Here is a 6,000-nt window from a genome sequence, read left to right on the forward strand (position 1 = left end):
ACAAGAAACATATAAAGCTTTCCGTGTAAAGAAGCAAGCTTTCTGAGACGAGCTTGCGGCGAATCAGGTGGACTGTCGATGGTGGGGCTCGACGGTAGAATGGTTGGTATTGAAGGGGGAAATGATAAGGTGTGCTGTTATTGTTGGCGAATCACACAGTTTTCTTGTGTGCAGTTGCAAAGCTCCCACAAAACGGGAGCATGAACGAAACGAAACGAAGCTCTGAAGCTGCCTGGAATTGGAAAGGATTTATTGGGTGGTCAGCCGTTTTCTTTGCGCTCTGTTGCGCTTTTGTTGATTTACAAGTGTTTCTCCAGTTTTCTTTGTTTGTGTGAGTGTGTGTGTGCGTTGTGCGTGGGAAATTCCGGTTAAGGTGACGAAGAGGAAAGGGAAAATCCCCCTTCTTTTTCATTCTCTCTCTAGTAACCCCTCTCTCTCTCTTTGGATTGTGAAATAGATCAAGTTCTGAGGTTGATCAAGGGGAAAGTACATCGAAATGGTTTGTGGTGTGATTGCTCATTTGGAAGGAATTTCCTAATCGGATGAATGAAATGTCATCTAGCAAAATCGGAATGCTCCAGTTGATGATGGAATGGAATTTCATGGAAAGAAGGTTGACTATCAGGGCATTGGTCTTGTATGGAAAGTTTGTGTTGAGGTTTACTTTGTCCAATTGGATTTTCTTGGATATTTGAGTCACAATTCAAATAGCAATATTAAGATTGCACACCAACGAAGGAAGTTGTTGTTTTCTTATTCCAAAAATGTCAAACCATCCAGAAGCTGTTTTAATTTTTTGATTTCTTTCGAGAAAAATTGCAAATTCCTTTAAGAAAATTAAAGAAGGCGCCAAAAGTTTTGTGAAACTTGGTGCAAGCGCTTTTCTGGTCAAAAATATTATTTTTTTTAAAATATTTTTCCTAATAAAAATAAATAAAATAAAAAAAGAGCTATGTAGTTATCATCCACTCAAATCTACTCATAACCACATTCCTGTTCGCTAGAATAAGCGAAGTTTTTTCGCTGGACTAGGAAGAGCTGCAGGATTCCAAAATCAGCCATGGAATATAACCGAGACATCGCATAATGACAGTTAAAAAAAATATGACAAGCCATGGTCTCAACATTCGAGTGAAAAAAAGTGGTTTAAAGTGCATTTTTCATCTGCCCAGTTGTTTTGCAATCATTAGTTTTCAAAATATCCACTTTTTGCGGTGCTGTACATTGGAATTCCACAAATATTGGAAATATTTTGGATCGATCCCAGACATGCTAAATATGATTTTTAATGCAGGAAAATGCATTTCTAATTGTTTTCAGTTGGTTAGACTTCTATTTCCTTTAAAATTTTGATGTTTTTTGAAAAAATATTTTTTTGCCTCCTAATTTTTCGAATTAATTTTAAGGGGGGGGGGGCGAAATAAACTTTAAAAAATATTTGCAACGGCCTTAGTCTATAACAAGCCGCAACAGCAATAAAAATAAGGCAAAATTGAATTCTCGTTACCTCTTCTAAAGAGACAATTAATAAGGCCGTTGCAAATATTTCTTGAAGTTTATATCCCTCGACTTTGACCAAAGTCGAGGGGGAGTGGAAATAATAAAAATAAAATAAATCAATATCTGGGTGGAAAAAGTGTTTCAAAATGCCAGTCCAGATGTTTTGCAATCATTGGTTTTCATAATATCAAAGTAATGACGAAAATTACATTTTTCGCGAAATTTCAAAACGATCCAAAACATGCTAAATATAATTATCAACCCATAGAAATGCATTTCAAAATATTTCCATTTGATTAGATTTCATTTCTCATTTAAATTTTAAAGCTTCTTTTGATAAAACATGAAAAATTAACGCTGTTCACAATCGACTGTTTTCCCAGATTATGCAAAGATTATTGTGACCTAGAGAAAAATACTGAAATTTTTAATTCAAATCAATTTCAAGCAATTTCACAGTTGTATCATTTTATTAAAATTTTAGAAAATAGAGGCGAATGCACGTAGAGTGTAAAGCCTCTATAATAAAACAACAACAAAATTTTAGAAAAGATAAAAATGTGATAAAATTTGAAGAATTATATTTTTGTGGAAGGTCAGCAAATTTCTGATATTTTTGGGTTAAGGGGTTGCATACATGTAAATCGGCAATAAAGTCAAGGGCTAGTATGAGCACACACTTCAACTTTTTTGTTAATTCTTTTTTCAGGGCATTACAATATATATTTTCACCTACTAACAAAACAAATTTGAAGATATTGGGATGCATCATTGCCGAGATATAGCAATTTCAAGTTGAGCAGTTCTCTACGGAATCGGTATTTTTTCTTTAATTTAATTTTTTGTATTTTTTAATCCGGCTGAAACTATTTTGGTGCCTTCGGTATGCCCAAAGAAGCCGTTTTGCATCATTAGTTTGTCCACATAATTTTCCATACAAATTTGGCAGCTGTCCATACAAAAATGATATGTGAAAATTCAAAAATCTGTATCTTTTGAAGGAATTTTTTGATCGATTTGGTGTCTTCGGCAAAGTTGTAGGTATGGATATGGACTACACTGATACACGGTAAAAAAAATTTTGGTCACTAAAACTTGATTTGCAAAAAACACTATTTTTTTTTGTTTTTGTTTTAGAGGACATCAATGTTGGACATGTTGTTTTTGTTTTAGAGGACATCAAATGCAAACTTTTCAGAAATTTCCAGAATGGGCAAAAAATCTTTGACCGAGTTATGATTTTTTGAATCAATACAGATTTTTTCAAAAATTCGAAATTTTGGTCGCAAACATTTTTCAACTTCATTTTTCGATGTAAAATCAAATTTGCAATCAAAAAGTACTGAAGTGAAATTTTGATAAAGTGCACCGTTTTCAAGTTAAATACATATTTAGGTGGCTTTTTTGAAAATAGTCGCAGTTTTTCATTTTTTAAATTAGTGCACATGTTTGTACATTTCTGAAAAAAATATCTTTGAAAAGCTGAGAAAATTCTCTATATTTTGCTTCTTCGGATTTTGCTTATACGATCTTTAGTTGCTGAGATATTTCCATGCAAAGGTTTAAAAACTGGAAAATTGATGTTTTCTAAGTCTCACCCAAACAGCCCACCATTTTTAATGTCGATATCTCAGCAACTAATGGTCCGATATCCAATGTTAATATATGAAACATTGTGAAATTTTCCGAACGTTTCGAAAACAATATTTTCAAAAATTATAAACCAAGACTAACATTTTAAAAGGACGTAATATTGAATGTTTGGCCCATTTGAAATATTAGTCTTGATTTGAAAATTTTGAAAATATTGTTTTCGAAAAGATCGGAAAATTTCACAAATGTTTCAAATTTTAACATTTAAAATCGGACCATTAGTTGCTGAGATATCGACATTAAAAATTGGTGGGCTGTTTGGATGAGACTTAGAAAACATCAATTTTCCTGTTTTTAAACCATTGCATTGCAATATCTCAGCAACTAAAGGTCGTATCAACAAAGTCCGAAGAAGCATAATATAGAGAATTTTCTCAGCTTTTTAAAAATATTTTTTTCCAAAAGTGTGCAAACATGTGCACTATTTTAAAAAAAATGAAAAACTGCGACTATTTTCAAAAAAGTCACCTAAATATGGATTTAAGTTGAAAACGGTGCACTCTATCAAAATTTCACTAAAGTACTTTTTGATTGCAAATTTGATTTTACATCAAAAAATGAAGTTGAAAAATGTTTGCGACCAAAATTTCGATTTTTTGAAAAAATCAGTATTGATTAAAAAATTCATAACTCGGTCAATGATTTTTTGCACAATCTGGAAATTTCTGAAAAGTTGGCATTTTATGTCCTCTAAGACATATAAAAAAAAAAATAAAAATAATGTTTTTTGCAAATCAAGTTTCAGTGATAAAAAGTTAAATAAAAAAATCACCAAATTTTTTTCACTGTGTATCATTTTTTTCCAGTGTAGTCCATATCCATACCTATAACTTTGCGGAAGACACCAAATCGATCAAAAAATTTCTTCAAAAGATATAGATTTTTGAATTTTCATACATCATTTTTGTATGGACAGCTGCCAAATTTGTATGGAAAATTATATGGACAAACTAATGATGCAAAATGGCTTATTTGGGCATACCGAAGGCACCAAAAAAGTTTCAGTCGGATTAAAAAATACAAAAATTAAAATTGAAGAAAATAGACCGATTTCGTAGAGAATTGCTCATTGATGTTTTCTAAGTCTCACCCAAACAACCCACCAGTTTCTAATGTCGATATCTCAGCAACTAATGGTCCGATTGACAATGTTAAAATATAAAACATTCGTAAAATTTTCCGATCTTTTCGAAAAAAATCTTTTCAAAATTTTTAAATCAAGGCTAACATTTTAAAAAGACCAAAAATTCAATATTACGCCCTTTTTATATGTTAGTGAAAAAAATATAAAAAATAAATAAAAACTTAATTTGTAACTACAACCCAAAAGACAACATGAATGTGAGGAAGACATCAACCACCTTAAGGTGGATTAAGTAACGTTTTTTAATTCGACTTTTCACATTCAAAATGTGCATAGTTAAATATAAATGAATACATTCGTATTTTAATACAAAACTGACATCATTTGAGCTGTGGCACAATATAGTCAATATTCAAATGGCAGAGTTGTCAACCTTTAAACAGTAGTAATGATCTGGGAAACCCTGGAAAGGGGTCGAATATTTATGACTACATTTTTAAATGTTAAATAAAATTTGAAATCGAAAATAACTTTACAGAAATTACGATAACGCTTACCATTTTCAAGTGACTTATTTGCCTGCAGAAGTCAGGATCTAGCTTAACCACATTTGATTTTTTTTAAAGAAAAGTAAGTAAGTCGTCGAATGACGATGACTCAGCAGCTATTCTTTTGATTTTGAAGTGAAACCACCCGGGCAGACGGTAATAGCAAAATTCATGCCATTTCATTAACAAATACTGTTAAAATAACAGAAAGTGTTATGGAATTTTCTTGAAAAATCAATTTTTGCATAAGATCTTGATAACAGTTTATGTTATCTTAACAAAATATGTTATCGGTCTGATATTGGTTGAAAGCCAAAACAACATTGGAATAACATTTTTTGTTATGGAAGAATACCTGAAACTATTATTGAGATGATCGGATTAGTTGTTAAAATAACAAAAAACAATAACAAAGATTTTTTCGAAGAATAATTAAAAATGTTATAAGTCTGTTATTACAATAACAATTCAATAACAAAAAAAATCATAACGACGAATAACAAATCTTGTTATTAATAACATAAAAAGTTATTTGCATAGTATTTTCAAATATCAAAAAATTGTATTCTCAAGTTATTTCCATCTGCTCGGGTATCGTGAAACCAAATATTTTCAAAACTTTCAAATCATCCTTTAATTTTTGAAAAGGCCCAAAATCGCTTATTTTCTTCAATGACAACAAATTTTTTCCCCTGAAACTCTGATAACCTTAACATTTTGGTGGTACCAAAATGCATTAGGCCGATGCAAATATTTGTCAAGGGCTCTGGCCGAGGTCTGGTAATTGAAATTACAAGCCTTATTTAATTACGAGAATTTTGGTACCCAAAAATGTTTAGATCATCGTTAACATTTTTGTGTTATTTCAGATTTAGTGAAAAAAGTTATTATTACCACGAAGCGTGACGAAAAACTCACATTTTATACCCAAAAAATCTTATTTCAGAATGATTTCAGTTAAACTTCATTGATTCATGCGTTAAACTTTTTAACGCCACTCTTCGATCCCGAGAACTTCTGAACCGCATTTTAAGTTTTCAAACGACGTTTTGAAATGTTAGACTTAATTTTTTAAACTTCAAATTATTTTTATTTTTCACATTTTTTTTATGAAAGGTCAAAAGAGACCATTTAATCAAATTATCGAATTTCGTAAAATGTCTAAATTATACTTAAAAGGTCTAACTGTTTATAATAAAAACAAATAAATCATGA

Source organism: Culex quinquefasciatus, chromosome 2 (assembly GCF_015732765.1).
Source record: "Culex quinquefasciatus strain JHB chromosome 2, VPISU_Cqui_1.0_pri_paternal, whole genome shotgun sequence".
In the NCBI taxonomy this organism is placed as follows: Eukaryota; Metazoa; Arthropoda; class Insecta; order Diptera; family Culicidae; genus Culex; species Culex quinquefasciatus.